The sequence below is a fragment of the Agelaius phoeniceus genome, chromosome 2 (assembly GCF_051311805.1).
Source record: "Agelaius phoeniceus isolate bAgePho1 chromosome 2, bAgePho1.hap1, whole genome shotgun sequence".
In the NCBI taxonomy this organism is placed as follows: domain Eukaryota; kingdom Metazoa; phylum Chordata; class Aves; order Passeriformes; family Icteridae; genus Agelaius; species Agelaius phoeniceus.
Window position 1 is genome coordinate 70,393,368 of NC_135266.1, and position 21,336 is coordinate 70,414,703.

The 21,336-nt window shown below is 41.9% G+C and overlaps 1 protein-coding gene across 4 annotated transcripts in view; it reads right to left on the bottom strand.

Annotated features, from left to right (window-relative positions):
- The window catches only part of MTUS2 (microtubule associated scaffold protein 2), a 263,446-nt gene that overhangs the window by 211,288 nt on the left and 30,822 nt on the right, over positions 1–21,336 (bottom strand). The gene's annotated exons all lie outside the window — the stretch shown is intronic.

The following is a 21,336-nucleotide window of genomic DNA, read 5'->3' on the forward strand; positions in this document are numbered from 1 at the left end:
CAGCAGCACAGCACCATGGCTTGCTCGAGAGCAGGCAGGATACTCTCCCTTCCTGGGCTCAGCAGCAACTCATTCAAATCCCTCATCAGAGAAAGAGGTCACTGCCATGTTATATTGGAGTAATTTAGACCAGAACTGTATGGGAATCCTTAATTGCTGTACTTCGGCTCTGCCTTTGTGTTTTGCTATGGACTGCACAGATAGGCAAGCTTTTATAATTGTAACCACATTTTACATAGATATAGACATATATACATTTCTCCTCAATGGTAAATTCAGTCTTATGTACTGAGAAAGAAGAGTGCAGTGATCTGCTTTTAGCTGGTTAAGCAGTCTGAAGCGATCCAAGAAAGAGAAATCAAGAAAAATAGAACATTATTTCACTCTTCAATCAGTTTGCCTAGTTACAAGGCTCTTGCCAAACAAAAACGTAATATCTCTGCTAAAATTAGGATATTAGTTCTAATTACCAGGCACACAAAAATCTTTAAATTCTGAAGCTAAACTGATAATGTTGCTATGGAAATAAGCTTAATTACTACAGACCAGCTAACAAACTTCTCAATGCTGCTATCTTTACAAGCTACCTCCGCTCCTGAAAATTTGTGCTTTTTTCCTCCCCCAAATGGGACTAAATATCTCTAGTGTTACCAGTAATTAAATTCAGACATTCCAAGTCTGAGGCTATTCTGAGAATTGCTTCACAGAGGCTAAGGCAAGAGAAACACAAAGCGCAGTGCTTCAGTGTAACCATTCCAAACAGTCAAAACCACATTTTTATCAATGTACTAATTCAAACACACCAGGCAATGCAAATTCCCCCTGTACATAACAATGAATGCATGCATGCTCGTCCCACACTTTTTTTCCCCTCCCTCACACAGGAGGAAAATTCATGAGAAGGAGAGCCAGGCAGCAGAGGCTTTTCCTGCACTCCCCAGACTTTGGTTACCAATTACTCCTTATGAATACGTAACTGTGGAGACACACGTGCATATGGATATTTGCACGTGAATGTATGCACACAAGAAAAAGATCATTCATGAGCAGACTCTGGCATTTTGCTTTCCCACAGCAGGAAGCCCCACGCTGGAGCTCAGGGATGGGCAGCTGGCAGGGAAAGGCAGCAGGGCTCCAGTGTGACCATGACTCCACATGTTGGACACTGCAGGGTGAGGGCCCCAGAGGGGAAAAGCTGGGGATGGAGCAGGCAGAAGACAGGCAGGAGACCCTGGTCCAACCCAAGAACTGCCCACATCCAGGGGCTGAGACAGAGCTGGCCCTGCGGGTCTTGCAAACCCCAATAACAAGAAGAACTCTACTCTCTGCCCCTCTCTGAAGGGACTTTGATTCCCTGGGTGTGCCTATTCATCCTGCTGGACAGACAGCCATGCCTAAGCCCAGCTGGGGCAGTGACACGTGATGAACATGACCCACTGGCTACCAGCCCACAGGCTGCAAATGCAGATAGTCTAAGTGAACTCCACAAACACTCAGTGGCTGAAAATCCTTCCTTTCCAGCATCTGGAGGTAGGCTGCAAATTTTCACTGATAGAAAAAGAATTCAAATTTATCAGATAAGTTATACGCTATACATCATGAATAATTTAAGCAGTCTTAATAAACAGCTGAAACCAGAAAACCCACAAGGAGAACATTTTACATTAACCCTTAACATTAACATTAACCCTTGTTGGGTTAACAATATGAACATTAACCCTTGTTGGTGGCCTGCAATACAAACTAGCTTACATCCAATCTGACAAAAGTCCACTCTGCTGACTTTAGTTTAATTACTCCTGATTTCTACCAGTCTGAAAGCAAAATAATTTGTTTAACTTCCCAAAGGATAAAACTAGTGCTCAGTTCAGAAATGTTAGCTTTTTAAAAGATTCTTCATTCATATTATTTTCCAAAGTTCTTCTTAAATCTATTTAAAATCAATGCATGCTTGCCAAATTGCACACAGTAATAATTCAGAGATAATTGGTCTCAGAATAACTTTACCAAAAATTGAAGCAAAAAATGCCTCTAAAATTCTGACACTCTGAAACCGCATTTAGACCACAGAAAACGTTTTCTAATTGGTTCAGAGTTGAGGAAACACATTTGCTAGTTACTACATATTTTTTCCTTGGTGAAACCATGGAAGGTACATCAGCCCAGAGGAATGAACCAATTATCTGGTCTGACCTCTGTATATGAGGAGTTATTAAATTTCATTCATTAGCTCCCTAATTGAGCCATAGAAGTAGTGACTTACTTCCAGTTGGAGTTTCAATGGTATCAGCTTTCAACTATTAGTCCTTTACAGTCCTCTCTTCACCACTCTTTTACTGTCACTATCCTTTTATGGCTGAGTTTATATATGACATCAAGCCACCTCTCAGGCTTTCTTTGAGGTCTTCAGTGTCTGTAACTGTGTTTCCTTATTTCCATGGTTTCTTTCTGCACCTTCAGTTTTGATGTTCTTTTTAAAACAAGGACATAAATTCTTCAAAGAAAGACAAAAAACATCTATTTTTTTCATCCCTGTAGTTTTTACACCCGGTGACTAAAATAAGCATTTGGCTATAACCTCACTGGAATGCTTCAGCTTTCCCCCAAATACTTAAAGAGAGCAAAAGTAGCATCCCATAGAACTTGTTTCTGTAGCCAGGTGGATTGCTTCAGGCTAACATAAGCAATTCCTCTTCCTCTAGCTTAGGCTTCCTAAAGGATACTCAATGTCTATCTGATGCAGAGGATAAGCTCTGCTGGAGACAATGTTGAGTATCCCATACAGACATGTGATCTGTATGATAGGAAACAGACTCTGAAAATACATCTGCAGAGTTTAACTTCTTATTATTTTTAGCAGCACAACTGTTGACATCAGTGCAAAAAGCAAGTGCTGCTTAAAGAGTCCAGCAGTGTCAGCAGCCACCTGCACTGAGGTGCTTCTCAGCACCAAATCCCCTCATTGGGTCCAGAGAAGCAGCATGCACTCCATGTGAAAGGAAGAAACACAGCTGATGTGCTCTTCATTACTTCAGCTGCGGCTCCTGGAGCAAGTCCTCAGGTCACACACAGCACCCTGCACTGCCTAAGCTGCTGCCCAAGAAGAGATGACCAGGAGGAAGATGGATGGTGCACCAGCACATCAAATGTCAGAAGCAGCAGAAGGCAGGTTTAAACCACACACTGGGTGTCATGCAGAAATCTTCAGGTTAGTTCACAAGCTACTTCTGGATTCTCCTCAGACACTGACTAGCTTATAACTCCTTAGTTTATTTCTTCTTAGCACACCACTGCAGCTCTCCAGCCTGCAGGCCTTGCTGTGGTGGGGACATCCAGGCTATCTGCAGCTGCAGCTATGGGAAAGCCCAGCCCTCTCACAGGATATGTGCCCCAGTAAATAAGGGGCAGGAAAACTCATCCCTGAAGGAAGCAAATACCACCTGATCTCCCCCCAGGGCCAGCTGGGAGAAAGTCAGTAATGAGCTCTCTAAATGTTTCAGCTCACAAGGCTGTAAGGAGAAGAGGAGCCAGACATTTTTCTCAGCAGTCACTAATACACTGAGCCAAACAGCAAGTCCTCCCAGCCAGCTTCTGAGACATATGTAAAGCAGTCTCCATAGGTAAGTCTTGGCCCAGGTGATGACATGCACACCAGCTCTGGGGACAGGGCACTGGTGACAAGGCTGCAGCTGATCAGGAGGGGACATGCTGGCCATGCTCCATCCCCATCAGCAGCCATCCTTCCCCACACCACAGCCCTCAGACTTTTGCAGAATAAACTCTTCCAGCACAGGCAAGGGCACCCCAGCACACATATCAATTAATTTTGAGTAACCCCCTGAAGCAAGAAGCATGTGATGTGCCTTCCCAGCAAGAAATCAGTCACGTTTGAGCCCTGCATGCCTCTTTCAGATTTGTTTCTGCTGACACTGCCAGCCAGCCCTCAACTGCTCACAGGGACCTCCTTCTCAGCCCCTGTTCCCACAAGAGCAGCAGCCACCCAGGCTCTGCACTCAGGCTGGGAGTCCCTGTCCTCTCTGGAGATGCAGCAGTTCCACCTGCTCCCTCCTCCTTAAAACAGACCCATAACTCCCAGCTCCCCACCACGCTGCTCACTGAGCGATGGCACCGCTCCCAGTGCATCCTGAGGGCAGTCCCTGGGGACAGGGATTTGCACAAGTGGCATCTCTGCTTTCCCTGGGCACTCTCCTCCAACCTACTTAGGCTTTCCCAGGGAAAAAAAATGTGCTGCAGTGAGGCAGCTGAAAAGTAACAGAATGAATACAGGGTGGGAAGGGGATGGGGGGAGTAAAACTGTGTCTTTAACCTTTTTCTTGACTTGTATTTGGCTTTGAGTGCTCCACTATGCAACTTTAATAGAGATTCCCTGCAGTGGGGTTACATGGATCTGCAAGCACCTGCAGTGTCAGCAGACTTGGAGAGGAGGATGGAGCATGCCTTCTTGGAGACTTTTCCACAAAAAAGTTTCCAGGGCTCTGACATCCCCACTGAGATGACAGGGCACCAATCTTCAAAGGCTCTTCTGAACTCCCTATATGGAGCTGAGTTTATTTACTTTAAGGACATTCATCCCCTACAGCCAACAGGGAGCACAAGGGCTCGAGCTGCTTTGGGCAAGAAAAAGGTCTGCTTGCCATGACCTTGCATCCCCTGAAATTGGAAAGCTTTCTGAGACAGCTTGGAGTAGTGCACTGGATCAGGCAGCTAATTATAAAACTTGACTGACTTTGCAAGCATACCTGACTCCCATGGAGACTGACAGCAGGGCTCACAGGATTTGTGCTGCATACAAACATCAGCTGGTTTTCAAATGATCATTAATATCATTTCCCCAAAATCTGTAGCATGCTGAACCCCCTGCTGTGCAAACATGATCAGGCCATCAGGTTCAAAGTTTCAAATTATTCCCACCTTCCAAGGGAAGCATCTTAAAAATCCCTTTAAATGCTAACATTTCTTTTTCCACTTTCCTCTCTCAAAAATATTGTTTAGTGAATCTGTAAAACCTCTAAAATCAGGTTGTCATCTTTGGACATGGGCCACATTTGGAATTTCTCATCTAGAAAGGCAAATGTTTCACTACATGCTGGCCACCTAAATCCAGGAAACTATATAATGAAAACTATTTTACAATCTTATCTATGGTTGCTGCCTCCTATATACTTTATAGTAGACATTTTTATAATACAAGGGGGATGTAAAATATATCCACCTAGATAGTAGTCAGTCAGTCAAAAAAGGACCAGCACAGCATAAGTCCCCAGCAGATTTTAGCTTCTGCCTGTTCCAGAGAATAATAGCTGGCTGTCTGGCTCTGCAAGAAATGGATTACACATGCACACACACAGAACACAGACACCTGTTCAAAATGAGTGGTTTGATTCTCTAAGAAAATGTGGGCATTCCCTTAGGCTATTTTTTTCCCTCTATCTACTTGCATAGGCAGTACTGAGCAGAATATGTGGTATTGGAAACTATTACATTCTGAATGGCTGATGTAATTGCATTTGAATCTTACCACGACCTCTCCATATCCCCAAACCCAAGGCAAATTTAACCAAATGGACTGCTATTCCATTCACCTGCAAAGATGCTTCCCAGATGAATTTTCAAGTCCTTTAAAGTGAGCATAATTTCCTGATTCCCTCGTTGCCCCCCAGTTCAGACTCATCACAGCACTTTCATTACTGCCCAGCCAAACAGCAGATAGTGTTTGCAAATGTTGTTGATGGTATTGCAGCACCCTGTATGAAGAAGAGTCAAATGCAATATGCCAGAACTGACCTCAGCCTGACAAATAATACCAGCTAACTGTAGCAAAACTGACAAGTCATTTAAGCGCAAAGCACTTTCAAAAATGTCTTATTTAGGCACACAGTGCAGTGGCTCAGAAGTAGCAATCAGCAGTAGGATACTTACCAGCTCAGACCCTGGTAGGTGAGCTGGGAGGACTTGACTGAGGAGCCTGCACAAGCAGCACAGAGCACTGCTGCTCAGAAATGGAGCAGCTGCCTTGGAAAGGGAAGAGATGGAGGCCAGCTGGAGATGGAAGCATGCCCTACCTGGCCTGGGCCCACAGCCCCTGGAGGCAGTGGAGCTGGAGCAGGGAGAACAGGCACTTGATCAATAATGGTGATACAGAGGCTGAACTGTCATGGCATGAAAATAAGGGCTCCCCACAGCCACTCAGAAATCCAGGATGGATGTACAGGCACCTGTGCCCAAAGCATGTGTGCAGCCACTCCTGAGTGCCATGGTGTCAACAGCCTTCTGGGAACTGGGGCCAGGTAAGACCACCTGTGAGCTCTCAGGGTGCTCTGAACAACCAAGCAGAAGAGGATATGCCTGGGTAAACCCAGACACATGGAGTACTTGATTAAGTCTAGCCCCTAGGACTCTTTCCTTCTTTATAATGCATAGAGTGCCTCAAAGAACAGGCTGCTGCATTTCCTTTAAATGCAGTCCTTATCTGCAGTATTTATTTGAAAGACCCTCTTGATGAGTGAGGAACAAGGAGAATGATAGCAACCGTAACAGTGACCTCTGCTTGAGGGAAAGAAATCATTTTGATTAAATGGGTTAAAACTGTTTTGCAGCAATGTTAACCTCTGTCTTTTAGGTATGCCATATAAACAGCTGGAAGAAAAGATATGCTTATTTATGATCAAAACTTTCCAGGCTTTCAATTAATGAATGAAAGAAAATGCTAGCTAGTCACGTCTCTGTCCTCTGAAAAATTCCAAAGAGGGGAGAAATTATAGGACATTTCCAATATTTTTTGGATAAAGAAATTGAGCACAAGAAAACTAAAAATCTTTCAAGTGACTTTGAATATGCCTGATGAAACAAAAGCAAGTACAAGTAAAGCTTGAAGGATTTCTGTGTATGCACCTTACATTTTCTATTTTGCTTCTGGAGTTGCCTCAAAGAGTTTTTTTGGGTTTTTTGCGGAGATCAGAAGTACAAATAAAGAAAGAAATTAGCAAGAAATATAACAAATGTTGTCACCAGTCTTTTCAAAACCAGATCACAAACTGCATCACTGGATTACCACTTTCATTGCAAATGCTTCATTCCAGGAGCTCACACCTGTCCGTTATTCAAATGAGAGCTAAGTTGCTAGAAGAGGATGGATGTCCAATGCACATTTTGTTTTCTTCACACACTTTTTTTCCAGAAGCTGCTCTGATACAGCAGATACAGACCCAGAGTTACAAGGGCAGAGATGTGCCTCCATTCCTCCTCTCCGCCTTGCAAGGTCTCCCGAGACCCTCAGCATGGGGACACTGGACTCTGCTTTGCACAGAGCCCCTCCTTCAGGACCCTTAGGTACCACCACAGCCCATGAGCAGAGCAGTCGCTGTCATCCCTTGGATCACTCAGGACAAGACCTTTTACCCTTCAGGATGTAAATTACCAGCTGTCAAGTGGCCTCAATGGCACTCGGCTCCGCGTGAAGAAGCACTATAGAAATGTTAATCAATTCTAATCAATACCAGATCCTGTGTCTGAAATGAGCTGCTGGCAGCAAAATGGCAGCAGCAGAGCTGAGGTTCTCCAGCAAACACTTAGAGTACAAAGGGAAAACCAGTGGCCCTGAAATATCCCTCCCATTTAAAAGCAGGCTGGCAGGAGTGACACTGAGGAGCTCTGGCACAGCAGGTATGAACCTGAACCAGCTGGCAAAAGGCATGGGTTTTGATTTCCAATGCCATCCACACAATTATTTCCATTAAACAGGATCCCATGTCAAGTCTTTCACCCTGTGCTCCTGTGCTGCCCCTGTACTGCTGGGACCCTCAGCAATGGCCCCAGGGCAGCATCTCCCATGGCAACCCATTCCAAACCCATGGAGAACAGACCATGTGGTACCCAGGTGGACTTGAACCCCTGAAAACACTAATGGCTGCTTCATTTCAAGGAGGGGAGAAGACAGGCTGAGCAGAAAGGTTCATTATTCAGTGGAGGAAATGTGACATGGCCCAAAACTGAATAACAAAAGTACATAGCCAATAAGATACATGTTTTAAAGATAAGCTATTGCTAGCAGAACAAGTCCAGACAGAAATCAGTCAGGGAAGGAAGACAGAGCAACCAGACACTTGCAATATGCTCCACACAGTACACTGATGGACAATAAACCTGTCTGAACCAATACAACAAATTGGATGTGGCTTCCTGCATCTTTCATGGGCCACCAGCTGCCATCTGTATGTTTCCATATTCATCTATCATTATCTCATACTTATTATAATTGTCACAAGCTTCATGAGAACACCCCTCACAGTGATCCCAGTCTGTCTTCCACATTAAAATCAATGTCAAAATCAGAGTCCCAATGGACTGAGTCTTTGTTATTTTTAATTCTGGGGACAGAATCCTTTTTTTTTGACACACAAGTTAAGAAGCAAATGAATTTGATATTAAAATGTTCAAGAAATAATATTTTACTGTAGTATTTAGGAGAATAAAATATTTTTAATAGCACCAAAATATTTCTTGATTTTGTCTTTTACTTGTATTTTTGGTATAATAATTACCTTTTTCTAACCTCCCCAAAATTATAAACAAAACTATATTCTTTTATTTTGAGCCTCCAGGGGTATCCTGGTCCAGTTTCAAAATATTTTTGAATGTTCTATAAAATTAAAAATTCATCCAAACTTCAGAGTTGTGAGTTTGACCCATCAGCATTTTCTGAGGGGAAAAAAAGAAAAAAAAATAAACAAAACCCCACACCAGAAACATGTTGGTCAGCTCCTGAAAATATGTGCTTTTAAGGAGTCCCAGATGGCCTGGCAGGAGGCATGAAATATTAAATGCTTTTAAAAGAAAATAAACCTAATTATCTTTCTATGCATTCATATCAAAAGATCCTCAATTTTTTGTCTTTCTTTCTTCAAAAACAGAGATACATAGATAGAAAAATTTGGATCACTTACAATTTAGCACTGAATTTTCAGTTCATAGCCCTGTAATACAGTGGGATGCTCTAAAATTGGAAATCTTTAACAAGTCAGTATTAGCTGTGAAGTGTTACTAATTCTGAATTCCTGGTGGTTTGGCACTTTAAATTAAGTACCAGATGAGATCGGATGAAGAGTGAGTTTTTTTCATTATTTGCTCATTCTTGTGTATTTATGAAAGTAATTTTCTAAAAGATCCTGGGCAAAACACTGTAGAAATTGAACACACAAAATATTACAGTAAAATACAAAGAGGCACAGTATTGTATCTTTGGATAAATAGCTCTCTTATTAATTGTGCATCCCAAACAGAAATGAATGCAAATCAATTTTCTTCTGTAAGACATAATTTCATTCATTCCAGGGACCTGAACCACAGAAATAATCATCAATATTTTACCCTGACACCCAGACATCCATTACAGGATCCCATCCACACACTGTTCTTCCAAGCAAGGAGCTCCGTTTTCCTGAATCAATTAATCTCTGTTTACTTACGTGTTTCCCCATCCATAACAGCACTGATTTAGTAAATCCCTTCTAAAACTAAATTTCAACATTAAACATAGAACTCCGACATGTGAGCCGGCAGAATTCATCAGTGTCATATGGATATTCCCCAGCTACAGGAAACAGGAATTTATTCAGCTCAGGTTTATTGCTGGAAGTGTTCCCCTAGCACACAGGCTGCTTAACTCTGCTGAAGTATGTGGTGTGCACTTTATATTTCAATAATACAAGGTACTCCTAAAACCAAAGAGTTCCAGTTCCTGGCTCTAGCTGGTCCTACACACCTCACACAGATCAGCGAGGCCCATCACTTTCTGAACAGAACATTTGCAGCAAAAACCTCAAGACATGCTGATTTGAAAACAATCTTCCCACCTTTGTGTATAAAACACACCTAACTATTAAGAAGAGGTCTAACACAGACATCAATCTACTTTCGTTGCCCTTATCCCAGGGCAAAGGTGGGCATAGCCCAAAATAAGGACTCTGCACTCTGCTGACCTGAAGTAGGAGGTGAGGACTCAGCTGATTTGCTGCAATAAGTGCAGCTCACTAATTTTCCCTGAACACAAAGGAGATGGGCAAGACCAATTTTGGGGGGCAAAAAATCCCCACAGAGCAACAACAAATTGCTGAATGTTACGTCAGTGTTTTTCCTACAGAACTTTGCTCCAGGAGGCACGAGATTAAATAAGAGTGAAAGCTTTCACTTAAATGAATAAGTTTCTACCCTCCATGTCTGCAGAGGAAACCTCCCAAGAGCTCAGAAGACCTCTTGTTTCAGCATGTCGCCATCCTAAAAAATAATTGTGATTATCACAGCCTAGCTTAAAAAATTAGATTTTACAAATTTTTAACACAACACTTTGCATCAGGGTTGGATTCACTCCCTCTTTAGGTGTCTCTTAATCATATTTTTGATTTCTTCATCATGAGCACTAGACACTTGGCTTCCATCTTCAGTGAAAGTTGTGACATTGGTGTCTGTAACTGTAGGAGGGGACCACACCAAACCTGCAGGACTTGCAGAAAATTGCAAGAGCTACTGGAGTTACCCCTGCCCTGGTGGAAAAAAGGTAAAGTGTCATAGCCATTCACTCCCACAAGTAAGCTTTCAGCTGCCTTTTCTCATATATTTATTTTGAGAAAGCAGATTAGGTCAAAATTTGTAAAGGTCAAAAAATTGTAGACTACTTCTTAAGCTCATACAATACCAAAATCTGAAAGGAAATGCTAAATTCTCACTACCCCTAGAACCAGGTTTCCATTTAGTTAGAATTTTTTTATCCTTTTCAAATATACACACCGCAGCTTGATTAAATACTACCCAGTCACAAATCCCAACTTCACACTAAAATGCCTCATCAGCAACTCTTCAGAAAGTCAAATACATTGAGCCACTCCAATTACCTCTAATAAAATTCTCATACTTTAATTTGGAACAAAATTTCAAGTTTTCCACTCTGGCAAAAGAATCTGAAATATTGCAGAACTTAAACAAAGTCCCTGTAATTCTTGGAGAAAGAGGTTTTAGAGCAGTTCTCTTGGTTTGGAAGCCCATGATATGACCTGAAATAGCAAGTACAGACATCCAAGTGCTAAGTGGAATTACCACCAGTGTTCAAGAGGGTTATGATCCAACAGGTCCTGACCAACCCAGGTGTGGGCAACAGCACATCCTGCAACACTTGTGTTTCTATTAAAGATTTTCTTGACTGCTCATAATCTTTCCTCTTGAGCACCGAGAATTGGTGCTCCTCATGCATATACCTGCCTCCTGTAGTGGGGACACACAGTTCTGTGTCTAAAGGACTGGCAGCTCTTTAAGTCCTTTGGGCCTCAGTTAAGTCCTAAGGGCTTGATTCGCTATATTTGTTCAGATCCTAACATCCTAACCATGCTCAGGGCAAGCTTTAGGAATTGCTACCGTTTATGGATTTCTTATGTGAGCTATGCCAGCCCTTGAGTCAAGCCCTGAGATTAAACTTCTGTTTTCCAAACTAAGCTCTTAAATTTAGTTACAGCAGCTCTAAAAACCTTAGGCCCTCTATGGAAAGGCATGTGTACCTTGATCTTCTCATGGGATCTGCTCTGCAGTCAGTATGCCATAAAGCGCATGGAGAAAAAGAGCCCTGCATGCAGCCCCTTCTCAAACCATCATTGTGGGTCTCATTATCCCATCCAAGTCACTGCCAAAGATCTCAGTGTTCCTCCTTGATTCCCTGTGGGGTGAGACTTGCCAAGAGTGCCCCCAGAAAGTCAAACCTACACCCCATACATACCTCACAGCCACTAAGGAGTCTCCATAGGCACAGAACCCAAAACCCAGCCCTGCTCTGGTTGGGGAAATAAGGACATGGGAACAACCAGCTGCACACTCTGGAAAGCCAACTCTTCAGCCAGTTTTTGCCAGTGCTGCTCTATTTACTGACTCCCTCACTCTGAAACAGGAATTCCCTAAGAGGAAAGTACTGGAGCAGCCTGGGCAGGTCTGAGCACTGCAGCAGCCTCTTCTTTCTATGGTGGTAAAGGGTACAGTCCCCATAACATGCAACTTTTTCTTTTGCTTTATCATAGGAGAGGTTTTACTGTCTTATGTCTCTTATATAAGCCACCACTCTTCAGCACAAGCAGACATAAAAAACCCATGATGAGGCATTTCTAATTCCTCCCCTTACATGCTCTACTCTGAGTACAGTAGACTGCTACTGAAAATCCTCCCGGCAAACAATGCAGGATCAAAGAGAAGAGCAGAATTCTGTGTGACTTATTACTAAAAAATGAATGGTGGGGCTAAACAACAGCTTAGGAAATTATGTAAGGAGTAAGTATACATTCAAAACAACCCCTTCTAAGGAGTAAGTATGCATTCAAAACAACCCCTTCTAAGCAAATCCCAGAACACTCCATACAACAGCTCTTAAATGGAATATAATAACTGCTATGCTGTTCAATTGTCTTGATATAAGCTCACCAAAAAAATAAGATAAACCTTACCAATCTTCTCAACCCAACACCATCATAGAAAATAAATCTTAAAATGGCCATAATTTTAAACCATATACCACAAAGAGCCAAAACAAAACAAAAATAAACAAAAAAAACAAACCCCCAAAAATCCACAAAAATTAGAACAACTCGTTATGGAAGATGCAAGATGTTTTTTGCTGTAGGTCTACAAGCCAATTGCTGAAAATTAAGACTAAACTACTCGTCAATGAAGAATACATGGAAGAACAAAACCCAGCCTGCCCTTTGTTCATACCACACAAACACAGTGCTCCTCTCTGGAAGTGATGCTTATCAGTGCAAGCAGGACTACAGACCTCCTTCAACAGTGTCCTCATAAAACAGACCTTCTTTGGCAGCTGGGTGGGCTACAAGAAGAAAAGTGAGCAGGTCTTTCTTCAAGCAGCAGTGGTAGTAAGAGGTTGTTGGTGCAGCCAGCAGCCACCATCACTGATCCCACCCAGCTCAGATGCCTGACAGAGCCAAGATGCAGAGTGCACATGTGTCCTGTGCAGGCAGAAAACATTTCCTTGGTAATTAGCAGCAGAGTCTTCTACCTGGGGAGGCATTAATAAACTGCACTCATCATGAAAAATTAAACATAAATGATTGAAACAGCAGCATTTGCTCTCAAGTGTCAGGCTTTGGCACTATAACAGGAGATGACAGACTCAATTTCAAATAGTGATTGCAAGAGACGATGAAGGCAAACTAGTCAGAAACCCCAGCTTAGCATGCAGAGTATTACACTGGTGACAAGTCAAGGATTTTGTTCTCAGATCTGTTTGTGAGAAGCAGTTTTGTACATTCAGCAAAGGAATCAGAAGGGAATAGCAATTACAGAGAGCTGCTGCAGCTGAGCATTTTACACCATCACACCAGTGCAGCTCATTTCCCAGCAGGATGTTCCTATTGGGAAAACCTGATATCTGCTTGACATTACTGTTCTTCCCACAGCAGTTCAAGCAGTAGGATGTTTCTGAGCAAAACTGTAATGATTCAATAGAGAAATGTTTCACCCATAGAGGGACAAGACATTACCTCACCAGAGCCAGCAGCTTTAGTGGATTTATTGCATGTTATCCCACAGCGGTTATTTTTCCTCCCAGTTTTAATTTTGCAGCACATAGTGGTTCCTTGCTACAAGAACAATTTGCATAACCAAGCAGAGACTCATTTCGAAGCACACTTACAACAGCATCCAAATGCCATGCTGTACACAGGGCTGGGAATGGCACATCAGGTTTCAGTATTGTTATTAAACCTTAATACTTCCTGAGGGCTACGCAGTCTTAATTGTATCTCGTGCCTTTGCCACAGCACTGCACATCGTGTCATTTCAGTACAAATCAGATGAAAACCCATGCAGATTTATCTGATTAATTCCCCTATCAAAGTTTTTGAAACCTGTTTTCTCTGGAAACCTCTGAGGAGAAGATAAGGTGCAATACACAGAAGTGAAAGATTAAAAACACATTGCTGTAGTTTTGTATTGGTACAAAAAGTGAAACACCAGGGGAGAAGAAAGTGTAAAGTGCTTGCTGTTCTCCCAAAGACATGAAACAATGTTTTTTGGCAATTAACACTTAAATTTCAGTTTGTTTCCTCACAGTCCCTCAAAATGCACTGCCTTTTTTTTTTTTTTTTCTTTATCCTTTGTTATTCTTTGATTTCTCTATGGAAATATGGTGGAGCACCACTGCATGCTATCTGTGTAGATAGTGTTTTAAAAAATCATTTTAGGAAAACACACTGTGCCATATTTATTCAATCTTACAGTAGAAAGCAGGTTACTGATGCTGCTTTACTACGTCAGCCTGTAACTCCAAGTTCTGTATTTAGAAGTACAAAGCAAGAATTTGTAGAGGGTATTGCATCACTCACTTAAAGACACTGTATGTGCATAATTTGAAACAGATCTTCTGGACTTCCTTGGATTTTTTGTAGCTCTTTGTTTATGTTTGCAGTCTGCCCTGTGGTCTGCATCCTTTTTTATATACACAGCTTCTTTGATGGTTTTCTATGAGAGGTTTTCCTTGTGCTTCTTTCTCTTATTTAATTATTCAGTGTCTGAATTAATAAACAGCTTAGAAAATTAAAATGTCACAGCTTAGTGCAGAATGCATCCATTACTAAAGTAGGATGCAGGACTGCAGGACAGTTAAAGGTACATTACACCCAGTGGCAATAGAGATTATCTTCCTCCAGCTGGAATACAAAGCAAAAATATCCCATTGGCAGCAATGAGAGCCAGTGGGCTTAAAAGATTCTCATGATCTTACAAATTAAGACAACCTACTTTTCATGAACAGCGACAGAACTTGTAGTCTAAGCATCATTTAAGAGCTATAAAGTGCGCAAATGCTCAAAGGGATTAAATTTAGTTTAAAAAAACAATTTGCAGATCTCATGAAAAATGTTATAACAGTTTGATCCAAATGTGTGCAATCAAAACCACAAAAATTTGCTAACCTCTCCTCTTCACTCAACTTGTCCTATAATGAAATACCCTGGGGAAGGAAACAGGCCATAGGATATAACTTTTAGGGTTTTTTAAATTCTTTGAAGTACTTGGTCTGGGCATAAGCAGAGAGGTTGATAGGTGCTTTGGAGATTGAAGGATAATTTGGGCTTAGCTTTATCAGCTGGATTTGAGGAAATAGCTGAGATTTGACTGAATAAAGATATGCTTATGCACTGGCTTCTACCATAATTTCTGCCTACGTGGAAGAATGCAATAATAATGCTTACAGAAGCATCCACGGGGCTCTGAAAACATCTAGCACAATCCAACAAAGCCTGATACACCATTTGTAGAAGCAGAGAGAAGCAAAAGAAGGCAAAAATTGTCCCCATGGCTCCTCACAGCCTCACCAGTCTGGATGCAGCGATGTCGCTGTTTCCTTCTTGCGCTCCTCAAACCTCTTTTCACTGCAATTGCTTTCAGCCATTCATCAGAGAAACAGGCTGGGGGAGATTTTCAAAAGAAGTGCCCCAGTCTCTGCTTGGGGACATGGACCTGCTGCAGGGAGGCAAATCCCAGACAGTGTGGGACTAAAACTACATTTTCTTGCCAGAGACATCTGAAGCAACACACATTAACTGTAAATGTTAGAAAACCGCTTTTTCTGAGGAATCAATGGCAAATTATGTTTTATATTAACATGAAGAACCACATTTCAGCAAAAGAGGTATTTCTTAATGACTGTAATCCTCTCCAGCTGAATTCCTGTCAACTACATCCAGTCTACTTCTGCTAGCAGAAATCAAAGTTTCCTTCTTGAAACAGGCCAGCATTTTAGGCCCAACTGAAAAAAAATTTTTCTCATCTCAACTACTTACTATGTTTAACCCCCTGGAACACTTATCTTCTAGTGTCTCCAAATAAGCCCTCATTTTTAGCTGTTCACAGGCAGACAGTCAAGTGCTGTAGGCTTTATACAAACACAAAGTAAGAAATGGACATCACCTCAAAAAGTTAAAGTAGGACGAGTTGAAAAAAAATGTGGGGAAAATCAAAAGTCATGTGGAAGAAACACCCCAGCAAAAAGCTTTGTCAGTGGACAAAAGAGAGAAGCACTGATGACCTCCTGATACTTAGTTTAGTGCTCTGTTATTAGAAACTCTTTAAGCACTCCATCCTTCTACTACAAAAAACAAGCACCTTATGTGGTTGAGGAGAGTGTGCGTTCACTTTAAGAAGTCTGAAATTTCAAACATAATGATGCTCTACAATGTAATTCCCCAGGGCATCCATGAAAACCTGTGCTCTCTGTGGCTGGGAAAGGGTTCACAGAAAGATATACATTAGGATGTGAAAAGCATTTTCTGAGACAACAAAACGCAAAACGTACATCATGTTTTAACTGAGAAAACACAGAAGCAAAGTTAAAGAGGAAATTATTGTAATCTATCCTGTGGCAGACAAATTAAATACAGAAATGTTAATCCTTGAAGGCATATAGATGCTTGATTAGGCAAAGTGTATTGATTGGCAAAAAATTTATTCCAAGATCAAAACCTGCATTGATTGCTGTCCCTCTGCTTACCCAGTTTAACCACCGTGGCCTAAGAGACTCGTGTTTATGGAGGGTGGCTCTGAGAACGGGCAGTTCCCTTTTCCTTTCCTGCTCTTTCCATCCCATTTAACAGGACTCCATGGTAGTGCCCTTCCATCCCCACATACTGTGGCTCCCCACCCATTTTGCTTATGCTTAATTCCATTCCTATCTCCATTTTTCACCAGCAGGAGCTAAAACTGAACACTGGGATGGAAGCTGGATGTAGAACAGGGAGAGCCTCTGCAGTACATGTGGCAGCTCACTGTGGTGACAGACCAGCCACTGCCCTTCACTGAGCCTTCAGTGCCAGCAGAGTTTCAGGGGCACTTATGCCACAAGAAAAACAAGGTTTTTGGCTGCTGTCTTCCCAAGGGGCCTTGAATGAACAGTGCCATGAGCTAGTGTCATGCTCAGTCTGGAACAGTCCTTAGTAAGTCCTTATCCAGCATCAAGAGATACCACATTACAAGATGACAACTTGAACCTCTTCTCCTTCCTAGCACAATTGTTTATGTATTTTCAGATCATTTCCACAGATTGCTTGTTTATCTTTACAGATAGAAAATATAGTATTTCTAGTTCCCCAGCTAAAAACTTCTCTTTGTTCTCAGCAGAGCTTGCAATGCCTCCCAGTCTAGTACTACCTTCAAATTCAATTGAATTTTGTATTCACAAGCCAGACTTAATGGGAAATACATTCTGTATATAAATTCCTGTGGGAACCAACGGACAATACATCCCAATTTAAAGTATGACCATCTATCATTACCTTTGATGCCACTTTAGGTATGTCTGATGTTACTTGGGCCTCAGAAAATTTATTTGGTGTGGTAGGTAAGAGTAGGAGGTGATGGTAGAAGGTGCTCCTACCAATGAGTTGGAACTATCTGGTCTTTAGGGTTCCTTCCAACACAAAGCAATTTATGTTTCGACAAACCATACCAATACAAGGTCAAAATTAATAAGTCACCTTTAAAAGTCACTTCTATATTCTGTGATTTTCCTTTATTGAACCACATGTACATTCCTAATGAGTACATTACCTCCATGATAACTTATGATTTTTCTCTTAAGAGAGTTTAACTATTACTTAACTACAGCCAGGATTTAATACTATCCAATGACATAAGCCAGAATAATTCTGGTTTATAATTTAAATCATTGCAATATTGCCCTTCTCAAATAGAAGATAATTCCAAAATTCTCATGACTGCTAAACAAATTTGCAATGATGCACTAAAGGTGTAGGTAATTCCCTATTTCATAGATCCTGTCCCTCATACCTGCAGGGCATCTCTAACTGCCTCTTGCTCTCTCACAAGTGTAGCTGTTTGTTTAGTGCTTCATTTATCACCTCTCCATGCACATTTATCAGCTTTCCATGCACCTTATTGAGGGCTTTTTCCAGCACAGATGAACAAGGAAGTGTGAGAGAGAGAAATCAGATACAACAAAAGGTTGAAATGCAAAATATTTTGAAGTCTCACTGCATTCTTTTCTGGGCTACTCAGAATAAATGTGAATGACCTACATAGTGTGCATACACATGAACTTATCAATTGAGTTAGAAAGGTTACATCTACAGTGGCTCAGCTCCAGTTCAAAAGCAGTTCAAACAGAGCCCTCACAAAAAGAATCTCAGCCCTGCCTATTCACGTTAAAACAGAGCAATTATTCTTTATGATTTGCTGTTCCACAGTTCATGATTCTCATCTCTCTTGGTATTCACTTCAGTGCTGAATCCAGTGTTTGTCATTCAAGTAAGGAAGGATCTTTGCAGATATGAAATGCAATGCAAATACCAAGCTTCACAATTTATTTTTTTTACAAGCATTTCCATTTAAATTTGACTGCTCAGTTAATGAGTGGTTTAACCCCAAAATTATAGCAACTCTGAAAATAGCCTATAAAGTTTTATTCTGTCTGTTAAGATTAGTCTCATAATTTTTCTACTGGCCTTCAGTGTTGCACCAAAATAAAACAGATCTGGTGTTGCCACTAGAGTTACCACAAACACATAAAAAGCCATGCAAAGCCTAAGCACTGAGCAATATAAATCAGGATGCATAATTACACAGCAGCTGCTCACTGGCAGGAAGGAACCCTGTGAGCAAAATTTGGCCTGGTGATTTCGAATAGGATTCAAACAGATACCTACACTTCTCAAATTGCTAAGACTTAGTTTAATGTTAAAGCATAATGTTTGCTAGATCCAAATCATTGTAACTCTTTACAATTTATTTTGTCTAGGATGTGGAATCATAAAAAATAATGCTCAAATGTCAATTCCCTTGTACTTCAAACCTGCTTTTGTTGTTGCCTCCACACTTAGGATCAGAAACAAAAGGGTTGTAGAGCCCCAGAAGATGCTTTGGGAATGCAGATACTTCTCGGATATATATATGTCCAGCATATAGGGGTGTCAAAGGTTTTGGCACTGCCCAAAAACTCCTGAATCACTTTTCTGAATTTAAGTGCTTGCTTCCCCCTTGAATGCCCAACATGCACCTCCAGCTCTTCTGGTATCTAGCACTGGATTCTGAGGCTTAATACTGCAAGAGGCCAGAAGCCTGAAAATGAGAAAAAATTAGCACCCCGCTCTAACTAAGGTTTTTTAGCCCTTTGTAGGATTTAGCCCTAGCTTTCCTAAAGCTCACTCATCAAAAGTAGTTTTTGAAAATGAGTCATGTTGAAAATGAGTCTGTTTGAAAATCTTAGACATCACTAAGGTCAGAGAGAGTTCTGCTCTTGGGAAGCTAAAAGCTTTAGAAGGAAACCACAGGAGCACAGGGAAAAAGCGCTTTAAATACCCAGCCCTGTTTTCAGTTACCAGCACGAGCACCCTTTTGGGGAGAACAAGTAACTTCCTTTGCCAGGGCTGTTCCAAACAGCCCACAGCCGTATTCTAGATCCTAAAAAGAGCAGGAAAAAAGCTTGTTGATTTATATATCTATATATGTTCAACACATGCACCAACAACCTGCCAGCCCACTGAGCAGGGAGAATGGGGGAAGGGAGCTGATCTCAATGTCAGAACCTGGGATCCATCAGATCCCAGGATACAGACACATGGGTAGCAGGGTAGCACACTCTTCCAGATAATGACAATAATCTTTTTAATGTATTAAAAATTCAGCCAGAAAGGTGGTAAAGGAGATTTTGGGAAGGGGGTGGGGGGAAGGAAAGATCAAAATAATAGTTTCAAAGCACTGTACTTATTTTAGACATTCTTACAGCATGTTTCCATAGGAACTGGAACGCAAAGGAGCACACTGCAGCAGCGTTCACAAATGTTGAAATGTTGTGTGGTTTGGTGGCTTGTAAAGGATCGGTTAAGGGAACCATGACCACTCACAGTCCCAGGCACCTGCTGCCTTTGCTGCACAACAGGATATTAGCCATGATGTTTTGCAAAATCTAGGAAAAGAACCTTTTTTGCCAATTTGTTTTTTCCTGTCATTGTGCAGGCATGGCTGTGTAGCCATGTGTACAGCCTTATTCCTGGGCACTCCCCACCCAGATCCACCTCATGTGGGGCATGAAGACAGAGGTGTTTAACCCAGGTTGTCTGGTTGCTGTGGAGCTGGTGTGTCCTAAGGAGTAGCAGGTGGGTCTGGTTTTTGTATCCAGCTTCAGTACCCAGCTGCTGAGTGACCTTGTGCAAGTCACCTCAAGTCAGATCTGCTCCATCTGTTGGCTGTGTGAAATGCATCTCACTCAGCTCTGCAGGTGAGCCCTTCTCTGGCCAGCTGGACAGCTTCTGTCCTGCCTGAGACACCCACACCATGGCCAGGTCTCTTGTCACATCCATACACTATGCCCTTTGCCCACATTGCCCACATTCTCAATGTGCCACATGGCAATTCAGAACTGCCCGCTACAAAGTGAGGTCTGTGTTGCAGCTCACCAGAGCAGCATTCAACTGCATGAAGTGGGTATTGCATGTCCTGGAGCAAGGCATGTGCACAGGGGTGCTTTTGGAAACCTTGCTGGTGAGAGAGCACTGGAGGATATTTAGGATGTGGGGCGCCAGACCTGGTGTAGCATCACCCTTAATGCCTCCTGTGTCAGCCCCCGCCATAAGCTGTCCTCCTCAAAATTAAAACAGATTCTTTCTCAGACAAAATTAATCAGCTGTCTCCAAAAAGCAGCATTAGAAGCAAAGAAACTCAGGCAACAAGATAAAATCCAGGCAACAAGAACATGGGACTGAGCAGGAGAATAAAGCTATTTAACTGCATTTCTCAAAGAAAACAAAGATGCTCCAGAGTGTGATGAACTGTGCACCTCACCCTGTGGTGGTGAGCCTAAATGACCAGTTTAACTTTAGGTGGTAAAAATGAGACAAAATTGCTCCCACCTCCTGTGCTGTCATTCCTCAATGCACACAACAGTTCAGTGGCAGCAATCCCATTTGTAAAGGATTTTCCCACCAACTTGTGACAAGGGCTGTGCAAGCACTGGTTACTTTTACTTAAGAATTGAGAAAAAAGTAGAACTTTGTTACTTATGAATTTGAAAACCTCCTAATATTAATATATACTGAGACCCGCCAGACTCATACAAGTAAAGGTGGATAAATTTTAACAATCAGGGTCAAACACATTCTTCTTTGGACTTGCCAGGTTTAATGTCACATGCCAGTAAGAAACTAAGCCAAATGCCTCTGTCCAGAAGTATCATATAAACTATAGCCAGCAGAATCACACAAAATCACAGAAGTTGGAAGGGACCCACAAGGGTCATCGAGTCCAACTCTTAGCCCTTCA